This window comes from Rattus norvegicus, chromosome 1 (genome assembly GCF_021556685.1).
Source record: "Rattus norvegicus strain SHRSP/BbbUtx chromosome 1, alternate assembly SHRSP_T2T, whole genome shotgun sequence".
NCBI classification, from domain to species: domain Eukaryota; kingdom Metazoa; phylum Chordata; class Mammalia; order Rodentia; family Muridae; genus Rattus; species Rattus norvegicus.
Window position 1 is genome coordinate 180,029,241 of NC_141534.1, and position 27,600 is coordinate 180,056,840.

General features: G+C 44.9%; 1 long non-coding RNA gene across 1 annotated transcript; it reads right to left on the minus strand.

Annotated features, from left to right (window-relative positions):
- Positions 1–1,811: 1,811 nt before the first annotated feature.
- On the minus strand, positions 1,812–27,600 carry LOC147996934 (uncharacterized). Its single transcript, XR_015655312.1, has 3 exons — positions 27,273–27,600; positions 4,382–4,682; positions 1,812–4,046 (listed from the first exon to the last, which is right to left on the minus strand). It is a non-coding gene; the product is annotated as an uncharacterized LOC147996934 (long non-coding RNA).

Sequence of the window (27,600 nt, forward strand, 5' to 3'; positions counted from 1 at the left end):
GAGAGATGGCTCAGTGGTTAAGAGAAATCGCTCTTGCAGAGGATTTGGAGTTCTAACCCCAACACCCACACGGCGGCTCACAACAATCTGTAACTCCAGTTTCAGGGAATCTGAAACCCTTGTCTTGCCTCCATTGGCACCAGGCACTCACGTGGTACAGATGCATGCATGTAAACAAACAATGATACACATAAAACAAGTCTTAAAAAAAAACCCTTAAATCCACTCACATATTCTTTTACTTGTGTTCCTAATGATCCTAAGAGGCAGCCACCATTGTTATTCCAATTTTATAGATAAGAGAGTTAAGGCTTGGCCAAGTTAAGAAACTTGAGTCTGGTCCAAGGGCTGTGAAACTCTTAGCCACATGTGCTGCAGACTCCCTCGGGGACAAAGTGGAGAGCATCGGAGGACAGTTGCTAAGTTCAGAAGGGTTGTGACCTATCACCAGGTGAGCATGGGGTCCAACCTAAGAGCTCGGCTGCTGTAGGAAACTTGCTGTTGGGAGACCTAAGACCAGTCTTTGCCTTGTAAGCTTAAGGCAGCCCCAAGGAAGTGCCCAGCTACTGGTGAAGAAGCCCATGGCTCAGAAGCTGCAGACAGTGGCTTCTGCTGCAGCCAAGGGGAACTGGATAGACCAGTTTTTCTTGCCCTTGGAAAAGTTGGTGCAGGCATAAGGACAAAACTTAAGAGATCAGGCAGAGATCCACCCCCAGCACACACACCTTTGCAGGAAATCATGAGTGTTGAAGAGGGTGTGTGATGAGGTACAAGAGGGTAGGGGTACTTTGTAAAAAGAGAAGGCTTAACTGTAGACTCTCCTCGCAGGGGAGATTTTCTGTACACAGCTCCTCCCAAGTCTTTTGGTTCTTTTTCCCTCCTTTCAATCATTCATTCAATATTGGTCAAATACCTATATGTCAGATGCAGCCCATATGCTAGAAGGCCAGGCCTACTTGATCCTAGTTGACCACTGCCCTGTCCTATCTGTTTAAGCGCAATGTAACACAAACATGGACGGCCCCATGGCTTGCTCAAATGTTGTTACCTGGAGTTCTTCACCATCATGGACAAAGAGTGTGGGAGGGTCTGTTGGCCAGTCTCACTCCGTGTTCCCTGTGTTGGAAGATTAGATTCCACATCACCTTAGCATTAAGGGTCAATGCTGATGCTCTCAGCCTGGGCCCAGGACCCTTGCCTCCAGCCTGTGGCAGGCATCACAAGTTAGGTCAAGCTGACTCATCAAGTGTATCAGAAACTGCTTGACTGGCAGTGGATACTGCGTGCCTATGCCATCTCATCTTGGTGATAGAAGCAGAATTGGAAAGGTAGCGCTCAAAGACTGAGCAGACTGTATGGCTAGACTCCTCTACAAAACAAAATGAAGGGAGGAAGGGAGGGAGGGAGGCCTTAGTGACCTGCTCTGTTGTACAGTCAGAGAACTGCAAACAGCTGGGCTAGTAGTGCTGGTCACAGGCTGGCATCTCCAAACATTGTTCCAGGAAGCTGGGTTTTTTACCTCTTTACCCAAGGACTTCCTTTGGATCGAGTCACACCTCTTCAAGCCCAGATCCATTACTGGGAAGCAGCTAGGCTAAGCAGCCACGCTGAGGAAAGGAGCCTCAGCACAAAGCAGAGCACAGGTTTGAATCCAGCGTCGCCTGCTTGCCGCATAACTTCTCAGAAAAGCATCTTCCGTCAAGCAGCAGGGAATACAGAATCGCCCACAATTCCCAAGGCAGCAGAAGGGCTAAGGAGACCTTCCTCCCTTCCTACTGGGATTAAAGGTGTTCGCTACTACACCGGGCTTTAAAGTTTGTTCTTGTTTATTTGTGATTCTTCCTGCCTCTGCCTGCTGAGTGCTGGCATTACAGGGGCGTATCACCATGCCTGGCAAGTTTTAAAATGTCAAGGTGGAACCGGACAATCTTGGCACTCCCTCCCCTTTAACCCCAGCACTCTGGAGATAGAGGCAGGGAGATCTCTGTGAGTTTGAGGCCAGCCTGGGCTACAGAGTGACTTCCAGGATAGCCAAGGCTACACAGAGAAACTCTGTCCTGAGAAACCAAAATAATAAATAAATAGATAACTAAATAAATATTTTTTTTTAAAAATTACCAACCTAGTATCACTACAATAAGCACGCACACACGTAGGAGTGGGTGTCACCTGTGTGCTCAGGGAACTGCAGAATGAGACAGGAATGAACACTGAGTGAACAAGTGGGCAGTGTTAAAGCCTTGTGCCTTTTACAACAGAGCACCTAGTGATGGGGTTGTGCAGAGACTTTGGTATAAAAGCTTCTGAACATGGGGCTAGAGGGTAGGCTGGAGGCCTGGGGGTCTCCATCTGCTTGCAGCAGTTAGAGGTCTACACCGACCTTGCCTCCAGTGTGAGGCCAAGCAGATGAGCATTAACCTTTGACAGTACAGCTTGATTAGCAAGTTTCTACTGAAGAGACAAAGCTCCTATTGTGAGTTCCTTGGGTGACCACAAACAAGGATGGGGACCTGCAGGGTCGCAGAAAGAAAAGACTCTGCAAACCAGAGGGCCAACAGCCTCTGCTCTTTCTGCTTCAGTTCAATTGTAAGAAAAGATGTACCCAATAGTATAGTCAGAACACAGTGACCTACAGCCCAACACATCACGGGGAGGACACGTGGAAGGGCCTCAGGGGTAACTGCAGACAGAATTTAGACCAGAAATAGGTAACAGACTGCTGCTCTTTGGCTTGCCCTAGATAGGAGGAACATGGAGTGAACACCAGACCCATGCGTTTGTTTTAATTATGTGCCATTGTTTTGCCTGGTGTAACTATATTTATCCTCAAATTAACAGCTTTGCAGGGTTCACCATATATTGTGGACTCAGTCATTTAAATGACAGTTTTGTTGGCACACCCCTACAGGTATTGCCAAGGACAGGACACATGTGGAAAGGTCCCATCACTATGGAAGTCACCTGGTGCCACATGGGCAGGCAGGCTGGGCATGGCTAAGGGTTGGATATGAATTTAAAAAAAAAACATGTATCACAGATTTCTTCCTATGTGGGGGAGGGGAGCTTCAATAAGCCCAGTGTGTAAATAATTGAGAACTTCTCTTTATGTGAGGGTTGACAGCTGCTAGGTAGTAGGTCTCCGTTTAATAAATATTCAGAACTTTAAGTTGTCTCTAACTAGCTTGCTACTTGAAATCATTATCCTTATAAAACCTTCTAGAATGCGATGCTCTCTTCTCCCTTGGTAGGATATAGAAGGAACTGTTTAGTTTCCTTGTTTACCAGCTTTCTGGTGTCCCAGTGAGCAGCCGGCCACCTATAGAATCCTGACTATAGGAAAGATCCCAATGCTGGGAGAAAAGTCAGTCCTGCCCACCCTCCCAGGTGGGAGCAAAGAGTTTCAACTGATTCCCTGAAGAAGGCCCTGTCTACTAGGAATATGGTCCCCCTCTCCCTCCCCCATTTGTAGATCAACTTCAAAACACTCTCCAGGAATAATTTCCTCACCTCTCCAGCCTGTTGTCTTGATTTACTGGGAAATAGGAACAGCCATGTCTTCAAAGACAAGGAGGGATGAATCTAAACAACCCAACCGTAGCTTTCTGAAATTGTTCACCTTGTTACTGAGAGCCTAATATGTGCCGGGCTCCATGCTTGGCACTAGAAATCCAGCACCCTGCCCTCATGGAGTTTATACGTTAAAGAGACAGAGATGGTCGAGAGCTCTCATAAGAGAGCACTGAGTTATGAAGGTGCACTGTAGCCTGCACTCCGTTTCTAAATGCAGGGTATTATGAATGGGAAGAGCTGACCTAGCTGGAGTACAGAACAGAAAGAGAGCGTTGACAAGGGAGACATTGAAGACTCTGGGGTGGGGAGGTTGGAGCAGAATGCACAAAAGACCGGAGGCAAGAGGAGCAGGGCTTGTTTCAGGATCCAGATGAATGTTGGTGTCGTAAGTTGTATCGTATCCTCTGAAGAGTGACATGTTCAAGTCCCAACTGCTCCAGTTCCTCATAATAGTCTGTTTTCCATTGCTACAAGGCCTGGAACATTATAAAGAGGAGATGTTTGTTTAGTTCTTGGTTCTGGAGGTTCAAAGTCATGCTATTGGCATCAGCTCTTCTCTAAGAATCTCATGGTAGATAGATAGATAGACAGATAGATAGACAGACGGACGGACGGACAGACAGATAGACAGACAGACAAATAGATAGATCACACGATAACTAAGAAACCAGAAAAGGAAATATAATAGCCAATGATCTCTCTTACAAATCCCATGTCTTAAGGGCCCTGACACCTCTCATGTCACTTCAGGGAGCATCGAGATTCTAGCATACGGAACTTTGGGAGGCATGCGCACTCCATCACAACATACTTTGAAAGAGGATTATTGCAGATGTAATTAGTTAGGGCACTCCGGAGTACGTAGGCCTCCCACAGAAGGGCATGTGACAATAGAGATGCCAGGGGAGTGGCAGGTGACAGGGCTCTGAGACTGGAGTGATACTCATCCAAGTCAAGGAAGGCAAGGGTTGCTGGTCAACAACCAGGAGCTAGGAGGAAGCGAGGAAGGGTCTCCTTGCAGTGCACGGAGGACTTGATTGATGACTGACAGCCTCCAGAAGTCTGTGGAACTTTGTTACGGTCACACCCGGAATCAGCATGCCTGATTCGTGCTATGGAGAGGGGAGAAGGAAGATGGCAAAGGTCAGGCCACCCTTGCTCAAGATGCTGCTCTTCACCTTGTAGCACTGAGGTCGCACTGAGGAGCTTAAGCAAGAGAGTGATGGTGTTTCACCTTCTTGGTATAACACTTGCACTGTGCGGAAAGAGGGGAGTAGGGGAAAAGATGTGCTGCAGCCTGGGCTCCCCAGGAGGAGACCCTAGGTAGAGCTGAGGCCGAAAGCTCTTACCATCCTGCTGGGGAATCCTGGCTGATGCAAACTGCCATTGTGGTCAGACACCTGGCATGTGACACCCCATGAAGGGTGTGACTGAATGAGGTGGCTGTACACAGTGGAGATAGGTTGGACCCACCATAATAGGCAATAGAACTAAGATGATGATGAACTCAGCCAGTTTGTGGCTCTGGAGACCCAGAAACATGGACGGCGTCAGGTAACAGGACCTGATGGAGTCGGTGCAGTGAGAGGACTGTGTTGCAGGAAAAGGAGTGTCAGTGGTGGCTTCCAGAATTTGGCTTTGCCTTACAGGTGGAGTGGACCTCCATAAAAGAACAAAGACGAGCAGTGGAAAGACGGAGGGATTTTTAGGGCTTGATTTTTTTTGTCTTATTAAAACAGAAACTTCTTTTTTTTAAATTTTTTTTTTTATTAACTTGAGTATTTCTTATATACATTTCGAGTGTTATTCCCTTTCCTGGTTTCCGGGCAAACATCCCCCTCCCTCCTCCCCTTCCTTATGGGTGTTCCCCATCCAACCCTCCCCCCATTGCCGCCCTCCCCCCCATAGTCTAGTTCACTGGGTGTTCAGTCTTAGCAGGACCCAGGGCTTCCCCTTCCACTGGTGCTCTTACTAGGATATTCATTGCTACCTATGGGGTCAGAGTCCAGGGTCAGTCCATGTATAGTCTTTAGGTAGTGGCTTAGTCCCTGGAAGCTCTGGTTGCTTGACATTGTTGTACATATGGGGTCTCAAGCCCCTTCAAGCTCTTCCAGTTCTTTCTCTGATTCCTTCAACGGGGGACCTATTCTCAGTTCAGTGGTTTGCTGCTGGCATTCGCCTCTGTATTTGCTGTATTCTGGCTGTGTCTCTCAGGAGCGATCTACATCCCGCTCCTGTCGGCCTGCACTTCTTTGCTTCATCCATCTTGTCTAATTGGGTGGCTGTATATGTATGGGCCACATGTGGGGCAGGCTCTGAATGGGTGATCCTTCAGTCTCTGTTTTAATCTTTGCCTCTCCCTTCCCTGTCAAGGGTATTCTTTTTCCTCATTTAAAGAAGGAGTGAAGCATTCACATTTTGATCATCCGTCTTGAGTTTCATTTGTTCTAGGCATCTAGGGTAATTCAAGCATTTGGGCTAATAGCCACTTATCAATGAGTGCATACCGTGTATGTCTTTCTGTGATTGGGTTAGCTCACTCAGGATGATATTTTCCAGTTCCAACCACTTGCCTACGAATTTCATAAACTCGTTGTTTTTGATAGCTGAGTAATATTCCATTGTGTAGATGTACCACATTTTCTGTATCCATTCCTCTGTTGAAGGGCATCTGGGTTGTTTCCAGTTTCTGGCTATTATAAATAAGGCTGCAATGAACATAGTGGAGCACGTGTCTCTTTTATATGTTGAGGCATCTTTTGGGTATATGCCCAAGAGAGGTATAGCTGGATCCTCAGGCAGTTCAATGTCCAATTTTCTGAGGAACCTCCAGACTGATTTCCAGAATGGTTGTACCAGTCTGCAATCCCACCAATGGAGGAGTGTTCCTTTTTCTCCACATCCTCGCCAGCATCTGCTGTCACCTGAGTTTTTGATCTTAGCCATTCTCACTGGTGTGAGGTGAAATCTCAGGGTTGTTTTGATTTGCATTTCCCTTATGACTAAAGATGTTGAACATTTCTTTAGGTGTTTCTCAGCCATTCGGCATTCCTCAGCTGTGAATTCTTTGTTTAGCTCTGAACCCCATTTTTTAATAGGGTTATTTGTTTCCCTGCGGTCTAACTTCTTGAGTTCTTTGTATATTTTGGATATAAGGCCTCTATCTGTTGTAGGATTGGTAAAGATCTTTTCCCAATCTGTTGGTTGCCGTTTTGTCCTAACCACAGTGTCCTTTGCCTTACAGAAGCTTTGCAGTTTTATGAGATCCCATTTGTCGATTCTTGATCTTAGAGCGTAAGCCATTGGTGTTTTGTTTAGGAAATTTTTTCCAGTGCCCATGTGTTCCAGATGCTTCCCTAGTTTTTCTTCTATTAGTTTGAGTGCGTCTGGTTTGATGTGGAGGTCCTTGACCCACTTGGACTTAAGCTTTGTACAGGGTGATAAGCATGGATCGATCTGCATTCTTCTACATGTTGACCTCCAGTTGAACCAGCACCATTTGCTGAAAATGCTTTCTTTTTTCCATTTGATGGTTTTGGCTCCTTTGTCAAAAATCAAGTGACCATAGGTGTGTGGGTTCATTTCTGGGTCTTCAATTCTATTCCATTGGTCTATCTGCCTGTCTCTGTACCAATACCATGCAGTTTTTATCACTATTGCTCTGTAATACTGCTTGAGTTCAGGGATAGTGATTCCCCCTGAAGTCCTTTTATTGTTGAGGATAGCTTTAGCTATCCTGGGTTTTTTGTTATTCCAGATGAATTTGCAAATTGTTCTGTCTAACTCTTTGAAGAATTGGATTGGTATTTTGATGGGGATTGCATTGAATCTGTAGATTGCTTTTGGTAAAATGGCCATTTTTACTATATTAATCCTGCCAATCCATGAGCGAGCATGGGAGATCTTTCCCTCTTCTGAGGTCTTCTTCAATTTCCTTCTTCAGTGTCTTGAAGTTCTTATTGTACAGATCTTTTACTTGCTTGGTTAAAGTCACACCGAGGTACTTTATATTATTTGGGTCTATTATGAAGGGTGTCGTTTCCCTAATTTCTTTCACGGCTTGTTTCTCTTTTGTATAGAGGAAGGCAACTGATTTATTTGAGTTAATTTTATACCCAGCCACTTTGCTGAAGTTGTTTATCAGCTTTAGTAGTTCTCTGGTGGAACTTTTGGGGTCACTTAAATATACTATCATATCATCTGCAAATAGTGATATTTTGACCTCTTCTTTTCCGATCTGTATCACCTTGATCTCCTTTTGTTGTCTGATTGCTCTGGCTAGAACTTTAAGAACTATATTGAATAAGTAGGGAGAGAGTGGGCAGCCTTGTCTAGTCCCTGATTTTAGTGGGATTGCTTCAAGTTTCTCTCCATTTAGTTTAATGTTAGCAACTGGTTTGCTGTATATGGCTTTTACTATGTTTAGGTATGGGCCTTGAATTCCTATTCTTTCCAGGACTTTTATCATGAAGGGGTGTTGAATTTTGTCAAATGCTTTCTCAGCATCTAATGAAATGATCATGTGGTTCTGTTCTTTCAGTTTGTTTATATAATGGATCACGTTGATGGTTTTCTGTATATTAAACCATCCCTGCATGCCTGGGATGAAGCCTACTTGATCATGGTGGATGATTGTTCTGATGTGCTCTTGAATTGGGTTTGCCAGAATTTTGTTGAGTATTTTTGCGTCGATATTCATAAGGGAAATTGGTCTGAAGTTCTCTTTCTTTGTTGTGTCTTTGTGTGGTTTAGGTATAAGAGTAATTGTGGCTTCGTAGAAGGTATTGCGGTAGTGATCCATCTGTTTCAATTTTGTGGAATAGTTTGGATAATATTGGTATGAGGTCTTCTATGAAGGTTTGATAGAATTCTGCACTAAACCCATCTGGACCTGGGCTCTTTTTGGTTGGGAGACCTTTAATGACTGCTTCTATTTCCTTAGGAGTTATGGGGTTGTTTAACTGGTTTATCTGTTCCTGATTTAACTTCGGTACCTGGTATCTGTCTAGGAAATTGTCCATTTCCTGAAGATTTTCAAGTTTTGTTGAATATAGGTTTTTATAGTAAGATCTGATGATTTTTTGAATTTCCTCTGAATCTGTAGTTATGTCTCCCTTTTCATTTCTGATTTTGTTAATTTGGACGCACTCTCTGTGTCCTCTCGTTAGTCTGGCTAAGGGTTTATCTATCTTGTTGATTTTCTCAAAGAACCAACTTTTGGTTCTGTTGATTCTTTCTATGGTCCTTTTTGTTTCTACTTGGTTGATTTCAGCTCTGAGTTTGATTATTTCCTGCCTTCTACTCCTCCTGGGTGTATTTGCTTCTTTTTGTTCTAGAGCTTTTAGGTGTGCTGTCAAGCTGCTGACATATGCTCTTTCCTGTTTCTTTCTGCAGGCACTCAGCGCTATGAGTTTTCCTCTTAGCACAGCTTTCATTGTGTCCCATAAGTTTGGGTATGTTGTACCTTCATTTTCATTAAATTCTAAAAAGTTTTTAATTTCTTTCTTTATTTCTTCCTTGACCAGGTTATCATTGAGTAGAGCATTGTTCAATTTCCACGTATATGTGGGCATTCTTCCCTTATTGTTATTGAAGACCAGTTTTAGGCCGTGGTGGTCCGATAGCACGCATGGGATTATTTCTATCTTTCTGTACCTGTTGAGGCCCGTTTTTTGACCAATTATATGGTCAATTTTGGAGAAAGTACCATGAGGAGCTGAGAAGAAGGTATATCCTTTTGCTTTAGGATAGAATGTTCTATAAATATCTGTTAAGTCCATTTGGCTCATGACTTCTCTTAGTCTGTCGACATCACTGTTTAATTTCTGTTTCCATGATCTGTCCATTGATGAGAGTGGGGTGTTGAAATCTCCCACTATTTTTTTTTTTTGGTTCTTTTTTTCGGAGCTGGGGACCGAACCCAGGGCCTTGCGCTTCCTAGGTAAGCGCTCTACCACTGAGCTAAATCCCCAGCCCCTGAAATCTCCCACTATTATTGTGTGAGGTGCAATGTGTGTTTTGAGATTTAGTAAGGTTTCTTTTACGTATGTAGGTGCCCTTGTATTTGGGGCATAGATATTTAGGATTGAGAGTTCATCTTGGTGGATTTTTCCTTTGATGAATATGAAGTGTCCTTCCTTATCTTTTTTGATGACTTTTAGTTGAAAATTGATTTTATTTGATATTAGAATGGCTACTCCAGCTTGCTTCTTCTGACCATTTGCTTGGAAAGTTGTTTTCCAGCCTTTCACTCTGAGGTAGTGTCTGTCTTTGTCTCTGAGGTGTGTTTCCTGTAGGCAGCAGAATGCAGGGTCCTCGTTGTGTATCCAGTTTGTTAATCTATTTCTTTTTATTGGGGAGTTGAGGCCATTGATGTTGAGAGATATTAAGGAATAGTGATTATTGCTTCCCGTTATATTCATATTTGGATGTGAGGTTATGTTTGTGTGCTTTCACTCTCTTTGTTTTGTTGCCAAGATGATTAGTTTCTTGCTTCTTCTAGGGTATAGCTTGCCTCCTTATGTTGGGCTTTACCATTTATTATCCTTTGTAGTGCTGGATTTGTAGAAAGATATTGTGTAAATTTGGTTTTGTCATGGAATATCTTGGTTTCTCCATCTATGTTAATTGAGAGTTTTGCAGGATACAGTAACCTGGGCTGGCATTTGTGTTCTCTTAGGGTCTGTATGACATCAGTCCAGGATCTTCTGGCCTTCATAGTTTCTGGCGAAAAGTCTGGTGTGATTCTGATAGGTCTGCCTTTATATGTTACTTGACCTTTTTCCCTTACTGCTTTTAATATTCTTTCTTTATTTTGTGCATTTGGTGTTTTGACAATTATGTGACGGGAGGTGTTTCTTTTCTGGTCCAATCTATTTGGAGTTCTGTAGGCTTCTTGTATGCCTATGGGTATCTCTTTTTTTAGGTTAGGGAAGTTTTCTTCTATGATTTTGTTGAAGATATTTACTGGTCCTTTGAGCTGGGAGTCTTCACTCTCTTCTATACCTATTATCCTTAGGTTTGATCTTCTCATTGAGTCCTGGATTTCCTGTATGTTTTGGACCAGTAGCTTTTTCCGCTTTACATTATCTTTGACAGTTGAGTCAATGATTTCTATGGAATCTTCTGCTCCTGAGATTCTCTCTTCCATCTCTTGTATTCTGTTGGTGAAGCTTGTATCTACAGCTCCTTGTCTCTTCTTTTGGTTTTCTATATCCAGGGTTGTTTCCATGTGTTCTTTCTTGATTGCTTCTATTTCCATTTTTAATTCCTTCAACTGTTAGATCGTGTTTTCCTGGAATTCTTCCAGGGATTTTTGCGATTCTTTCAGGGATGTTTGCGATTCCTCTCTGTAGGCTTCTACTTGTTTATTAATGTTTTCCTGTGTTTCCCTAAGGGAGTTCTTCACGTCTTTCTTGAAGTCCTCCAGCATCATGATCAAATATGATTTTGAAACTAGATCTTGCTTTTCTGGTGTGTTTGGATATTCCATGTTTGTTTTGGTGGGAGAATTGGGCTCCGATGATGCCATGTAGTCTTGGTTTCTGTTGCTTGGATTCCTGCGCTTGCCTCTGGCCATCAGATTATCTCTAGTGTTACTTTGTTCTGCTATTTCTGACAGTGGCTAGACTGTCCTATAAGCCTGTGTGTCAGGAGTGCTGTAGACCTGTTTTCCTCTCTTTCAGTCAGTTATGGGGACAGAGTGTTCTGCTTTCGGGCGTGTAGTTTTTCCTCTCTACAGGTCTTCAGCTGTTCCTGTGGGCCTGTGTCTTGCGTTCACCAAGCAGCTTTCTTGCAGCAGAAAAGTTGGTCTTACCTGTGGTCCCGAGGCTCAGGTTCGCTCGTGGGGTGCTGCCCACGGGCTCTTTGTGGTGGCAGCAACCAGGAAGACCTGTGCCGCCCCTTCCGGGAGCTTATGCAGCCTCAGGAGTGTCCTCCTGACCAGGCGGTGAGGTCTCTTTCCCACGGGGTCTGGGAGCAGAGAGCTGCTTCGGGCCGGGATCCGCGGGTGTGGGACTTCCGGTAAACACAGGACGTGCCCGGTCCTAGAGGAGTTCTGCCTCTGTGTGTCCCGATTTCACCAGGCAGCTTTCTTGCAACAGACAAGTTGGTCTTACCTGTGGTCCCGAGGCTCAAGTTTCCTCGCGGGGTGCTGCCCATGGGCTCTCTGCGGCGGCACCAACCAGGAAGATCTGTGCCGCCCCTTCCGGGAGCTTCAGTGCACCAGGGTTCCAGATGGCCTTTGGTGTTTTCCTCTCGAGTCCGAGATGTATGTACAGAGAGCAGTCTCTTCTGGTTTCCCAGGCTTGTCTGCCTCTCTGAAGGTTTAGCTCTCCCTCCCACGGGATTTGGGTGCAGAGAACTGTTTATCCGGTCTGTTTCCTTCAGGTTCCAGTGGTGTCTCCGGGCTTGATTTTTTTGAGAACACATGTATGTGCATATGTGGGAACTCATACATATGTGCACACATGCGCACGCGCACACACGCACACACACACACACACACACACGCACGCACACACACACACACACACACACACACGCACGCACACGTGCTTTGTGGTTACATGCTTGCATTGCTTGCATCTCACTCTTAAACAGACCATCTAGGGGCTGGGGAGATAGTGCACTGGGAAAGAGTGCTTGCTGTGCAAACATGAGGACCCGAGTTCCAAGCCGTATTACCAGCATCCATGCAAAGAGCAGTGTGTGCCCACGTGTGCTCATGATCCTAGTGCTGGTTGGGCAAAGACAAGCAAATCGCTGAGGCTTGCTGGTCACCAACCTAGCTGGAAACTGTCTAGTTTCCGATTCAGTTTCTTAAGGATATAAGATGGGCAGTGATAGAGGAGACACCTGATATTCTCCTCTGGCTTCCAAACATAGACATGGAAGGACGCACACATCCATACCCATGCCTGCACACCTATACAACCCACATGCATACCCATATAACACACACACACACACACACACACACTGCAGACACACATCCATACACACTACAAACACACACACACATCCGTACACACTACACATACATCTATACATACCACAGACACACACTTAAACAAAATCACGTGTTTCTCACTGTATGTTCCAGATTTCGCCGCCTTCTGCTCTAATCTGAATAGGTTCCCACAACACACATGATAGAAATGACAAATTTAAGCAAAAATATGTGTGCAGGTGTGGATGTTTGTATCAGTAAGAACAAGTTTGGTTGTGTCATAAGAACAAACATCTCTTGGGCCTAAGATTTGCACAGGCTCATTTCTTTCCTACAGGTTCCCTCTTTCGGCGACTCTGTCTCCGTTCTGCGTTTGCTCTCAGAGACCCGGGCTTCCCAGCTTGCTGACCTTCAGTTCTGACCCAGGCCAGGTGCACCCTTTCCAGGCTCCACATCACGTGACTTCACATCACGTGGCCTCACATCACATGACCTCACATCACGTGACATTCTGTCAGACCTTGTTCGTGTCTCTGCTTCCTTCAGTACAGAAGGTGTTGATACCACCCACTTGAATGACAGGGAGTCCTCCATTCAGAGCTCTCTTTCCCGGTTGGTGAAAATGGGAAATATATTCCCTCAGGGCTCTGAGGAGCCATGTGAGAGAGGAGGCAGAAAGATCGTAAGAGCCAGAGATAATGGCCAACACCACGGACACTAGGTGCCTTGTAGACCCCACAGGACCGACACACATATGAACTCACAGAGACCATGGCAGCATGCACAGGACTTGCACAGGTTTAAAGCAAGGCAGGGTCCCCCAGCACACTGAGAGGGGGAAGCGGGCATAAGTTCCCACCCCTAACTAAGAGCTATCTCCAGGTGACATCTGCTTGCGAAGGAAAAGTTAGTTTTCTCCAATGGGGCCTCACTGGGTATATAAACCGCTTAAGGGTAGACCCATGCCCAGCAGTAGACGCCCAACACGTAGTGAACTCGATTTGTCTCATAATACTTAGGGCAATTTTTGTCTTACTGATCTTTTGCTTGTGCATTATAGTTTGTGATTTTTATGGGTGTGTGTGTGTGTGTGAGTGTGTGTGTGTGATGTCTTTCTTGTGTTATTCTTTTTTCTTAAAATTCTGGGCTTATGTTTTGCTTACCTGTTTGTTCTAAAGGGAGAGAGAGAAGTTGTGGAGTTGTGGAGTACCTGGGAGCAGTCTGGGGAGAGGAAACTATGATCAGAATATCATATGTATGAAGAAATAGTTTCAATAAAAATAGAAATTAATTTGCAAATCAATGGCAACAGGAGCAGGTCTCTTTACTCAGGTTCTCGCCTTTGTTTCGGTTTCTTGAGGTAGGGTCTCTTATGTCACTGAGTCTGGTCTCGAACTCACGATCCTTCTGCCTGAGTCTTCTAGGTGCTAGGATGCTAGGCATTCACTCCTGTGCCTAGCTCCAGGCAGGCTTTGGAAACAATTATCAGCCTGAATAACTTTTATTTTTCAAATAAAAAACTTAAAAATTGAACTACTGTTCGTATGTCATACTACCAAACTACAGAGGATTGCTAACAGAGGTAATTTGCTTTTTAAGTCTAAGCATGGCTTTATTAAAAAGACAAAGAGGGCTGTGTGATCTTGAGCATCTAGCTTGTGAAAGCAAGGATTTGAAGATTCCCAGTGACGTCCTGGACTCTGCTTGCAGGCATCATGTTCTTTCTCCAGGCCTCAGAGGTGAGATGATTTTTAATGAGACTTCAAAGGAGGAGGCCTTACTGATGTCCCTTATCATGCCAGATAGAGTGATGCCAACAGGCCTAGGAAAACACAGCCTGGGGAAGCCAACTCTGAGATAACTATTGGTTTGCCCAGAAGGAAAGGAGCCACCAAGATGTTCTCTTGAGACTGTCTTCCTCAAGGCCTCCTGCTCACATGCATGCCATGTTGTCACCTGTGTCTCACCAGCCCCTGACCCACCAAGCCCAGCAGCTGCCCCAGATCTCAGGTTCAGCCACCACACTGTTTGAAACTAGATTACGTCTGAATCAGTGCTTGCTCTAAATCTTTGAAGATAAACATCACAGGTAAACCCGTGGTTTGCAGTTAGTTTAAGAATGAATTGCTGGATTGGGTGCCCTTTTAGGCCCTGCCCAGTCTGCTCAGAACCTGCAGGGTACTGGGAGAAGTACCACACCTAGCTTTTCACTCTTGGGATGACAGAATACCTTGTCTTGCTAGACATAGTTTTAAAATATAGCCAAGGCTCCACCGGATTTGAGTTTCTGGATGTCAGTGACTAAGTGATTTAGCTTCAAAGTAATTATTGCATTTTATCTATTTACTTAATGTATGTGTACGTGCACATATCGCAATGTGTTTGGAGGACATAGGACAACTTGGAGGAGTTAGGTCCCACCCTTCACCATGTGAATTGTGGGATCAAACTCAGATCGTCCGGCTTAGAAGCAAGCCCCTTTACCAGCTGAGCCATCTCATTGGCACAAGTGTTATAACTGTTAGAAACTGGTCAAGCTTTGAAGAGTCAAGAGCCTTTTTGTTGTTGTTATAATCAAATGTAGTCAGGCTAGAGATGTAACTCATGGAGCAGCAAGTGCCTAGCATGTGTAAGGCCCTGGATTTTATCCACAGTGATGAAAATTTAAAGACCACATTATTCAGGGCCAATGGGGAGCAGTGACTTCCTTCAAAGCTCCTATAGATGGATTCGAAGGCATTTTTCCTATATAAGTTATATTTCAGAGAAAGGGAGAGAATTGGAGAGGCCACCTCTGATGGGGATGGAATGAGAGGGACTGGGTCTACCTCCTGCTTAGAAGACTCAAGAAAAGACAAAATACATAAATATATAAAGGAATAATTTTGAAGACAGATAACAGACAATGGGAGAAAGAGAAACTAGATAAGCCAGCTTAGAGTCACATAGGCCTCCCTAGTCCTGAGCTCTGCAGGTCTCAGGTAATCAGCAGGAAGGGCAGTCATGTACCCCTGAGGGGAAGACTGCAATCTGGAGGAAGGGTATCCACAATGCTCAGTGAAATGGCTCCCAGTGTGCACAGTCGCTTCTCCATGCTCTGCAGGAGTAATGCACAATTCTCCAGGTAGTGAGCAGATGATTCGAGGTGTTGCCTCAGAAGCAAGTAATTAACCCAGTGTGGAGCATTGCTCTGGACCCTCTAATGAGTCACAGAGGGAAGATGTGAAAATGCCTAACTGTTTCCAAAGAACAAACCCAGCTTTAGAATGGTCTTGTCAGGGAGTGCTTGCTGCTCTGGCAGAAGACCTGAGTTCAATTCCCAGCAGGAAAACTTAACAACTGTATGCAATTCCAGCTCAAGGAAATACATGTGGCATGCCATGCATGTGTGAGCACACACACACACACACACACACACACACACACACACACACACACGCACACACACACACACTGAACACAAAAGTTTGAGCAGTGCTGGCTAAATGAATTCTTAAGTGCCTTTATTCTCTTGTTCTAAAGATTTCTGACAATTATTTCCTCTTTCCAAGTAAGCACCTGGAATTATATTTGGAATCTTTTCCTGGTCCTAAATTCCCCTAAATGGATTCAGTTAGGCTCTTTCAACTCGTGCAGTATTTCTTCCCCCCCCCCCCTTTTTAAATCTTTATTAACTTGAGTATTTCTTCTTTACATTTTGATTGATATTCCCTTTCCCGGTTTCCGGGCCAAAAACCCCCCAACCCCTTCCCTTCCCTATGGGTGTTCCCCTCCCCATCCTCCCCCCATTACCGCCCACTCCACAACAATCACGTTCACTGGGAGTTCAGTCTTGGCAGGACCAAGGGCTTCCCCTTCCACTGGTGCTCTTACTAGGATATTCATTGCTACCTATGAGGTTGGAGCCCAGGGTCAGTCCATGTATATATAGTCTTTGGGTAGTGGCTTAGTCCCTGGAAGCTTTGGTTGCTTGGCATTGTTGTTCATATGGGGTCTCAAGCCCCTTCAAGCTCTTCCAGTCCTTTTTCTGATTCCTTCAACGGGGGTCCCGTTCTCAGTTCAGTGGTTTGCTGCTGGCATTCGTCTATGTATTTGCTGTATTCTGGCTCTGTCTCTCAGGAGAGATCTACATCCGGTTCCTGTCGGCCTGTCGTGCAGTATTTCTTTCTACTCTAATTAAGCAGCATAAACGTTCGAGGATAATTGTTAATCCAGAGGCTCTGCTCACACAGCACCCGTCTGCAGAGATACCCAGATCCCAGCACAGTAAATATAACGCCATCTGGTTATGGTCTATGATCTTGACCAATATTGGCACACAATCTCCTATGAAAAGGAGCAGTCAGGAGAATCTGCCATGCAAGCCAGCAGGCCTCCCTTACCTCAGTCTGCAGAAAAAGTGGTGGCCATACCTGGTCCCTAGAGGACTGGCCCTCCTAGGTTTCATGAAGAAAGCTTTGGGTCACTGTGGAGAGATTTCCAGCCTCTTTAAAAGGGCCACTCATCTGCAGCAGGAAAAAGACAAAGGCACCCTTTCTGTTGGCAAGGCAGTTTCTGCTGTACACAGGCTGGCTCAGATATGGGAAGTGACAGACCTCCAGGGCAGGCAGGGAGTCTGGAGCCAGTTCAGAGCAGAGCTGTTCATGAGGTCAGCCTCTCAGGGGAAGATGGCAGACTGAGAAATAGGTGCTGTTGGAAGCTGAGCATCTGAGTGTGGCGTGTGAGGACACAAGTGTTATCATTGCAATTCACCGGAAGGGACCTTGACTAAAGAGAATTCAGCTTACTGAAACCCTGAACTAAATTAGCTGCAATTCCACTCTGAGTAGTATTCCTCCTGTGGCAGTGCATGCCTTCCCAGGTCCATTTGCATCACTGTTGGTCCATGGAATACGAGGAGTTTATCCCAAACATCTCGTTAACTTACATAAACTGCATTTGGGCACATACTGTGTCGAGAACTCCTGTCTCCACTCAGGCATCCTGCAAACATGTATTACTATTGCCAGAGACATAGACTTAGTCTTTAAAATGCCAAAATAAACCATGGGGTGTTGTGGGCATTTCCAGATACTGCATGTCAGATGTCTATAAACTGATTAGACTTTGGAGAAACAGGAGGGAAGGAGCTTGTCTGCAGGGCTCTCTGGACTTGGTGGGTCTCTGTGTGGAGATAGACAAATTCCAAATGCCAGCAGCAGCAGCAGCAGCAGCAGCAGCAGCAGCAGCAGCAGCAGCAACAGCAACAGCAGCAGCAGGACCCCATGCCTCCAACCTCAGCCTGATCCTCAGTTACTCATTCCTAAGTTGAGTTTTGGTATTTAAGTACTTCTGGAAGCTCTAGAGGAGAGAGCAGCACATGAGACAGATGCCAGAATTTACATTTCAGGAGGAATTACAGAAAACAAAGACGCATCCATCAAGTACAAACGTAACACAATTTCAGATGGCGATCAGTACCACACTCCCCTCCCCCACAATGTAAAATAACAGAAAGAAACCACATATAGCATATTTTCAGTCAGTGGGTCCGTGTCTAGTTGCTTGTGATGTCACTTAATTGAGTGTCACTTCTTGCCTGTGTTCTTTATATATGCTCATTGCTTCTCCCTTTTGAATGCAGTGGTACATATTAAAAGCCCACAATGGGAATCTGTGAGGATTGGAGCGTTGGATGGAAAGTGAGTGGCAGGTACATTATACATACATTACACTTCATCGGAACAACAAACAGAAGAATTCTGGGTAAAGATTAGAGGAATGAACCAGGAGGGCTCAGGAATGTGAGAACAGCCAGGACAGGAGTAATGGCAGCCCTTAGGGAGCCACCTTTTCTGTTCCAGGAACAGTGAGCGGGGAGCAAGAGTGGGGCCCAGTGGAAGTAAGAAAGGCAGTGAGGCAGGCTCACAGCTTCCTGTGTGGACTGACTGTTGCTCTGTGACCAGAAGTGACTTTCGAGCTTGCAAGCCTTTCTTCTTCCCCTATCCTAAGCATCAGAGACAGGAGTGGAAAGTCAGCTGAGGGAAGCTCAGAAGACTGGGGTCCTTCACTCAGTTAAGGAGAGAATTTGACACAGTATAAATCAAGTGACCTGAAGGTGATTCCATAGACAGTGAACTTGACACTTGTTGGCTACGTGGATTGAAATGTTACCAGTAAAAGTAGCACAATGTGCAACAGTGACGTGTCAGCTTCCCCCACCCAGCACTAAGCAGAGCCTGGCTGCTGTGGACAGCTGAGGAGTGAGGACAGAGGGGAGTTCTGGTATACAGGAAGCCCTGCAAGCCAAGGAGAGAGGAAAGTAGAGGAGAGAAGACTAAAGAGGCAACTGATTTTTTCCTTTGGCTCTATAAAGGCCCCCGGGGGTGGGGGGGGGAAGAGATACATACATACATACATACATACATACACACACACACACACACACACACACATAAAGGCTGGAGATATAATCAGTTGGTTACATCTAGAACCTAGCACTCATGAAGCCCTGAGTTCCATCCCCAATACCACCTAAATCCAAGGATGGTGGCACATGTCAGTAATCCCAACACTAGGAAGGCAGAGGTAGGAGGATCTCTTATGAATGCAAGACCAGTCTAGGCTAAATAACAAGTTACAGGCCAACCAAGACTACACAGTGAGGGGAGGAAAATGAGGAGGAGGAGGAGGAGAAGAAGAAGGAAGAAGAGGAGAAGGAGGAGGAAGAAGAGGACATCTTTGACTGGATATCAGATTCAAGGCCACTCTCGATTACGTGAGACCCTGACTATAAGTGAATAAGGCAGAATCATTTAAGAACTAGTGCTAACAGATAAGAACAAAATCATAAGAAACAGTAGAAAAATAGATAAATTGAATGGTAGCTCAGAAACTGGGAGGAAGTATTTGCAAAGCATATAACTGAGAAGAGACTTGCATCAAAGTATATGATAAATAATACAATTCATCAAAAGGTAAGTAATTCCACTAAAAATGGGCAAAAGGGGTTGGAGAGTTCAGTGAGAGCATACTCACTTGGAATGCATGAAGTTTTATGTTCAATTCCAGGCACCAGCCAATCAATCAGCAGTAACAATAACGGACAAAGGATTATGGTAGACATTTTCCCCAGAGAAAATATGCAAATAAACGGTCAATAAACATATAAAAAGATGCTCAGTATTAGTCATCAGGAAATGCAAATCAAAATCACACTGAGGTATCGTAACTTCAGACCCTCTAGTCAGAAGATAACCAAGGATAGATTAACTAGTGCTGATGAAGTTTGCAGACACTGGAACCTTCATGCCGGGAAGGACATTAAGTCAGGCGTGGTGGCACATGCCTTTCACCTCAGCGCTTGGCTGGTAGGGTGAGGATCTGAGTGAGTTTGAAGCCAGCTTGGCTTACATAGTGTGTTCTGTGCCAACCAGTGCTATATAATAAGCCCCTGCTTAAAAATTAATTAGTCAATTAAAATGAATAAATAAGCACCAAATAGTACATGTGTGATAAAATCAAAACTGCAGATTCAGACCAGAAGAATAGTTTTAAGAATGAGAATCAGCCTGTTTCTCTTTTGTATAGAGGAAGGCAACTGATTTATTTGAGTTAATTTTGTACCCAGCCACTTTGCTGAAGTTGTTTATCAGCTTTAGTAGTTCTCTGGTGGAACTTTTGGGATCACTTAAATATACTATCATATCATCTGCAAATAGTGATATTTTGACTTCTTCTTTTCCGATCTGTATCCCCTTGACCTCCTTTTGTTGTCTGATTGCTCTGGCTAGAACTTCAAGAACTATATTGAATAAGTAGGGAGAGAGTGGGCAGCCTTGTCTAGTCCCTGATTTTAGTGGGATTGCTTCAAGTTTCTCTCCATTTAGTTTAATGTTAGCAACTGGTTTGCTGTATATGGCTTTTACTATGTTTAGGTATGGGCCTTGAATTCCTATTCTTTCCAGGACTTTTATCATGAAGGGGTGTTGAATTTTGTCAAATGCTTTCTCAGCATCTAATGAAATGATCATGTGGTTTTGTTCTTTCAGTTTGTGTATATAATGGATCACGTTGATGGTTTTCCGTATATTAAACCATCCCTGCATGCCTGGGATGAAGCCTACTTGGTCATGGTGGATGATTGTTCTGATGTGCTCTTGAATTGGGTTTGCCAGAATTTTGTTGAGTATTTTTGCGTCGATATTCATAAGGGAAATTGGTCTGAAGTTCTCTTTCTTTGTTGGGTCTTTGCGTGGTTTAGGTATAAGAGTAATTGTGGCTTCATAGAAGGTATTCGGTAGTGATCCATCTGTTTCAATTTTGTGGAATAGTTTGGATAATATTGGTATGAGGTCTTCTATGAAGGTTTGATAGAATTCTGCACTAAACCCGTCTGGACCTGGGCTCTTTTTGGTTGGGAGACCTTTAATGACTGCTTCTATTTCCTTAGGAGTTATGGGGTTGTTTAACTGGTTTATCTGTTCCTGATTTAACTTCGGTACCTGGTATCTGTCTAGGAAATTGTCCATTTCCTGAAGATTTTCAAGTTTTGTTGAATATAGGTTTTTATAGTAAGATCTGATGATTTTTTGAATTTCCTCTGAATCTGTTGTTATGTCTCCCTTTTCATTTCTGATTTTGTTAATTTGGACGCACTCTCTGTGTCCTCTCGTTAGTCTGGCTAAGGGTTTATCTATCTTGTTGATTTTCTCAAAGAACCAACTTTTAGTTCTGTTGATTCTTTCTATGGTCCTTAGAAAAAAATTAGGGAAACGACACCCTTCATAATAGACCCAAATAATATAAAGTACCTCGGAGTGACTTTAACAAAGCAAGTAAAAGATCTGTACAATAAGAACTTCAAGACACTGAAGAAGGAAATTGAAGAAGACCTCAGAAGAGGGAAAGATCTCCCATGCTCATGGATTGGCAGGATTAATATAGTAAAAATGGCCATTTTACCAAATGCAATCTACAGATTCAATGCAATCCCCATCAAAATACCAATCCAATTCTTCAAAGAGTTAGACAGAACAATTTGCAAATTCATCTGGAATAACAAAAAACCCAGGATAGCTAAAGCTATCCTCAACAATAAAAGGACTTCAGGGGGAATCACTATCCCTGAACTCAAGCAGTATTGCAGAGCAATAGTGATAAAAACTGCATGGTATTGGTACAGAGACAGGCAGATAGACCAATGGAATAGAATTGAAGACCCAGAAATGAACCCACACACCTATGGTCACTTGATTTTTGACAAAGGAGCCAAAACCATCAAATGGAAAAAAGAAAGCATTTTCAGCAAATGGTGCTGGTTCAACTGGAGGTCAACATGTAGAAGAATGCAGATCGATCCATGCTTATCACCCTGTACAAAGCTTAAGTCCAAGTGGGTCAAGGACCTCCACATCAAACCAGACGCACTCAAACTAATAGAAGAAAAACTAGGGAAGCATCTGGAACACATGGGCACTGGAAAAATTTTCCTAAACAAAACACCAATGGCTTACGCTCTAAGATCAAGAATCGACAAATGGGATCTCATAAAACTGCAAAGCTTCTGTAAGGCAAAGGACACTGTGGTTAGGACAAAACGGCAACCAACAGATTGGGAAAAGATCTTTACCAATCCTACAACAGATAGAGGCCTTATATCCAAAATATACAAAGAACTCAAGAAGTTAGACCGCAGGGAAACAAATAACCCTATTAAAAAATGGGGTTCAGAGCTAAACAAAGAATTCACAGCTGAGGAATGCCGAATGGCTGAGAAACACCTAAAGAAATGTTCAACATCTTTAGTCATAAGGGAAATGCAAATCAAAACAACCCTGAGATTTCACCTCACACCAGTGAGAATGGCTAAGATCAAAAACTCAGGTGACAGCAGATGCTGGAGAGGATGTGGAGAAAGAGGAACACTCCTCCATTGGTGGGATTGCAGACTGGTAAAACCATTCTGGAAATCAGTCTGGAGGTTCCTCAGAAAATTGGACATTGAACTGCCTGAGGATCCAGCTATACCTCTCTTGGGCATATACCCCAAAGATGCCCCAACATATAAAAAAGACACATGCTCCACTATGTTCGTTGCAGCCTTATTTATAATAGCCAGAAGCTGGAAAGAACCCAGATGCCCTTCAACAGAGGAATGGATACAGAAAATGTGGTACATCTACACAATGGAATATTACTCAGCTATCAAAAACAACGACTTTATGAAATTCGTAGGCAAATGGTTGGAACTGGAAAATATCATCCTGAGTGAGCTAACCCAATCACAGAAAGACATACATGGTATGCACTCATTGATAAGTGGCTATTAGCCCAAATGCTTGAATTACCCTAGATGCCTAGAACAAATGAAACTCAAGACGGATGATCAAAATGTGAATGCTTCACTCCTTCTTTAAAAGGGGAACAAGAATACCCTTGGCAGGGAAGAGAGAGGCAAAGATTAAAACAGAGACTGAAGGATCACCCATTCAGAGCCTGCCCCACATGTGGCCCATACATATACAGCCACCCAATTAGACAAGATGGATGAAGCAAAGAAGTGCAGACCGACAGGAGCCGGATGTAGATCGCTCCTGAGAGACACAGCCAGAATACAGCAAATACAGAGGCGAATGCCAGCGGCAAACCACTGAACTGAGAATGGGACCCCTGTTGAAGGAATCGGAGAGGGAACTGGAAGAGCTTGAGGGGGCTCGAGACCCCATATGTACAACAATGCCAGGCAACCAGAGCTTCCAGGGACTGGGCCACTACCTAAAGACTATGCATGGACTGACCCTGGACTCTGACCTCATAGGTAGCAATGAATATCCTAGTAAGAGCACCAGTGGAAGGGGAAGCCCTGGGTCCTGCTAAGACTGAACCCCCAGTGAACTAGACTGGTGGGGGGAGGGCGGCAATGGGGGGAGGGTTGGGAGGGGAACACCCATAAGGAAGGGGAGGAGGGAGGGGGATGTTTGCCCGGAAACCGGGAAAGGGAATAACACTCGAAATGTATATCAGAAATACTCAAGTTAATTAAAAAAAAAAAAGAATGAGAATCAGTAGGAGGCAGAAATGTCCTGAGGTTTGATGATGGCCGTGCCATCTTGAGGACATCTGTGTGAACGCTGAGCTGAGTGCTTGGGTGAATTGTGCAGCATGTGAATTGTGTCTTAGTAAAACTGGTCTTTCAAATGCTATCACAATCCAGAACAAACCCTGAAAAATAACGCTTGGGTTTTTGGCACCACCAGAAAGTCAGGCAAAGGAAGCCTCCTGAATGGAAAAGTGAGGAGTCATTAGTGATAGTCACCCTTCGTAGGAAATGCTCGATGGAAACTTGCTGGTAAGCTGGGCCCCTTTCCTGTTGGCCTCACGGAATCTTTCCACTCTCCTTGGGTCCCAGGAGGCAGGCATCACTGTGCACATCTCAGACCTGAGGGACCTGGGGTTCAGGGAGTTTAGGGGTGGGTGAGATGATCTGATTGTCATTAGCAGAACTGGAAGGCCTCACCTGCCTGCCTCCAAAGCTGTCACTCCCTGGAGCCTGGTAGGGCGGGGGCCATGCTCAGACTTGCTTGCTGAGACTTCTTTACTGCTTGCCAGGGTGACTGGGAGATGAGTGAGTGACAGGATGCTACTCTTTGAACTCTGCAATTGAATGCTGCAACACATGGCTCTTCCTACGAGAAGGAAGGTTTTAGCAGGATGGTTTGGAGGGGAGACACAGGCTAGGGCACAGTCCAGTGGGTGATGATCAGAAGGTGTGTCTCCAAAAGTTCCCCCTCCAGGGCAAGAGGATGTCTGAGACTGTATCAGAACAGGAGGTGTTATTTCTCAGGAGCACCCAGATCACCTCAGCCGCAATATCTTGAATTTTCATTTTTTAGCGTCTGTACCTGGATCATCTGAGTTTGACTTCCCAGCATTCATATAAAAAGCTGGGTGTGGCATTACTACCCTGTCATCTCAGCCCTTGGTGGAGGACACGGGCAGATCTTGGGGCTTGCTGGCTAGCCAATCTAGCCAAAGTAGAAAGCTCAAGGTTCAGAGGGGGAGGAGGAAGAAAGGGGTAGAAGAGAAGGGGGAGGGAGAGACCTTGTCTCAAAAAGTAAGATGGCGAGAACACTTGAAACTGTCCTCTGGTCTCCGTACCTACCTGCATACATGTGAACATGTAGTTTCCCACAGAGAGCGTGTGCATGTGCACAAAGACGTCACAGACTCATGAGGGAGGCTCACAGAGTTACTGTTACCAGTGGCCTGAGCAGATAGTGAGGGCTCTTTTCTCAGTCCTTCTGCCTAGCACACCGAGGTGGCTGCTGGTTGAATTTGGCAGACTGAGTTTGGTTGTATTTCAAATGGTCAGAGGTAAAAAGCAGCGAAGACACCCCAGTGTGTTTGCTGAGATTCCCACCTCTCCTTGGGGCAGACACTAGAGAAGTTGGAGTCATATCAATCTGAATATGTGTCTGCCATTGACTTTGGTGTCTCCGAAGCCAAGCTCTTTTTGACCAAATGGGAGCCTCATGGGGCTCTGAATGAGAAGCAACTTATCCAAGGCCATGGCCAATCATGGCGGAACTTGGATCAATGGTTGAATCTGATCATGCCGCAGAGAAGAGATGTGTAAACCACAGGCAGGATCATTGCAGACACTTCTGTAGGGTTTGGGGCTGGGAAAGAGGGACAGAAGCAGATGCAGTTGTATTCCCATTAGTCAAGGTAAAATGTACACTCATACCCCGCAGAAGGTTCAGGTTTGAAAGAGTGTTGCAGGCCCACAGGGGCTGGGCCCAGAGGGCTCCTGGGATAACAGAGATGCTGCTCAGCCATGATGCATCCTTGTCCAGGCTCCCACTCTACAGCCTAGGCTGCTTTGGGGCTACAGCAGTAGGGTTCAGAGGGGCTTTGGTTTGTTTGTTTGATTTTTAGTTTCTTTGGCCACTCCCCTTTGTGGAGCCACCTAGATCAAAAAGGTTTCTTTAAATCAGTGGTTTTCAACCTTCCCATAGCTGGGACCCTTAAATGTAGTTCTCCATGGTGTGGTGACCCTCAACCATAAAACTATTTTTATTGTTATTTCATAATTGTAGTTTTACTACTGTTATGAATTGCAGCGTAAATCTCTGTGTTTTTTGATGGTTTTAAGTGGTTCCTGTGAAAGAGTCACTCAACCAACCTTCAAAGGCGCCATGACCCACAGACTGAGAACCGCTGCTCTAGATGGTTGATCCAGCAGGGATGGGATTGGGAAATTACTGTGGTTAGAAATTAAGGTGTCAGCCTTCAAAATCAGACACCCCACAACCACCTCCCACTGCCATTTAATCCTGGCCACCCTCATTATTTCTGAGTGACCTTCAGTCCCAACCTTAGGTGCTAGATTTCTCATGAGCATAGCTTCCGGTTTCTCTCCAGTTCTGACGCTTTCCCCTCGCTCCCTATCCAGCTTCTTTGAGATATTCTGAACAATAGAAACTGTATTAATTTATGGTGTCCACTTTAATTTATGCATATGGTATGAAACTATTTATTCTCTCAAGCCAGTGAGCCTACCCATCGGCCTGCAAAGCAGCTTCCTTTGGGTGTGGGTAAGAACAAGTGTCAGCTATACAATGCAATACTGATCGTTAGAGCTCCATTTTATACTTCAGAGCATATTGGTCCTGCATCACTGAGGATACAACTTTTATCACCTCTACCCCCACATGCACCATTTGCTTTAATGAGCTGAAATTTTTTATGGTTCTACATAGAAGTGAGATCACATGCTATCCACTTTCCTGTGTCCAGCTTACTGAACTTACACAATATTCTCTAGGTCCAACCATCCTGTCACAAGTAACAGGATGTCCCTTTAAAAGACTGTGTGTGTGTGTGTGTGTGTGTGTGTGTGTGTGTGTGTGTGTGTATGTGTGCGCGCGCGCGCGCGCGCGCGGGTGCGCACGCAGATGATCCTACCCAGGGTTGTTGACTTCACAAGGCACCAAAGCAACATCAGTTCAGTAGAAACCATATTTCACATGTTGAGTTCTGATCTTGCCCCCAGCTAGTGATATGTGGCACCACTCCGAGAGCCACCATTCCCAAACAGTCACAAAAATATCACAGGGGAGACACTGACCCTCCACAGGGCACTGTATGGCTGAGATGAGAGGTTGGCAGATGTCCCTAACACATTCATCATAGGCTGTGCTGCCAGGACTCTGCTCCATTGCAAGTCAAGTGAAACAGCTCACAGCCCATCTCTCCTCCACACCCTTATATGAAGAACGACCTCATCTACAAGACAAGCCTCTTACCATCCTAGTCTTAGCCCCTTGGCCCAAGTCCCTGACAACACTTTCCTCTCTCCACTAGATTTCTGTCCTTCTTCAGCCCTTGTAACCTCAGTGCTACAGTGACCCATGATGCCATGCAGCTGAGTCACCTGGGGATGTTGCCGTACATCAAAGGGCAGGGAAGCAGGTCCAGAGGAGTCTCTAGCCCTCCCTGCACGTCATCCCTTTGCTTGTACAAGCACATTCATCTCACCTGGTGATGTCACTGGCCTGGATGTATATGGGTCACAGAAGGTGGCTGATGCCAGGCCTCCTAGGCAAGGGAGGAGGACTTCTGTCTGGTGTCACTTCAAAGAGAGGTGATTAGGTACAAAGAAAGATGAAATAGCCTCCTTCCACATCCCTTATGAGTAGAAATAAATATGCAATCTTTGATCAATAATTCCACTCATAGCAAACATAGCATTTGCTTCATAAATCCTTACCTGGTACTTTCTTCCCTCCAGGCACTGTTGTAAGCAGCTTATGCCAACCTGACTCGTTTAATCTTTCACGTCAGCTCCATGGAGGTAATTGCTCTGATTCCCATTCTTCGGCAAGGAAACCAAGACAGAGGGAGGCTAGGAAGTGAACTTGAAATCACACAACTAGTGAGTGGTAAGGACAAACTTTGGCTCCGTAGTTTGTGCTCAGTATCCTCATGTTATTTTGCCAACTCCCTTGAATTAGATCCTTCCCTTGCCAGCAATTGCATCATCCCCTTGGGGTCCCACAGTCTCTGGTGCTTAAAAATGCTCCAGGATCTCAGGCCCT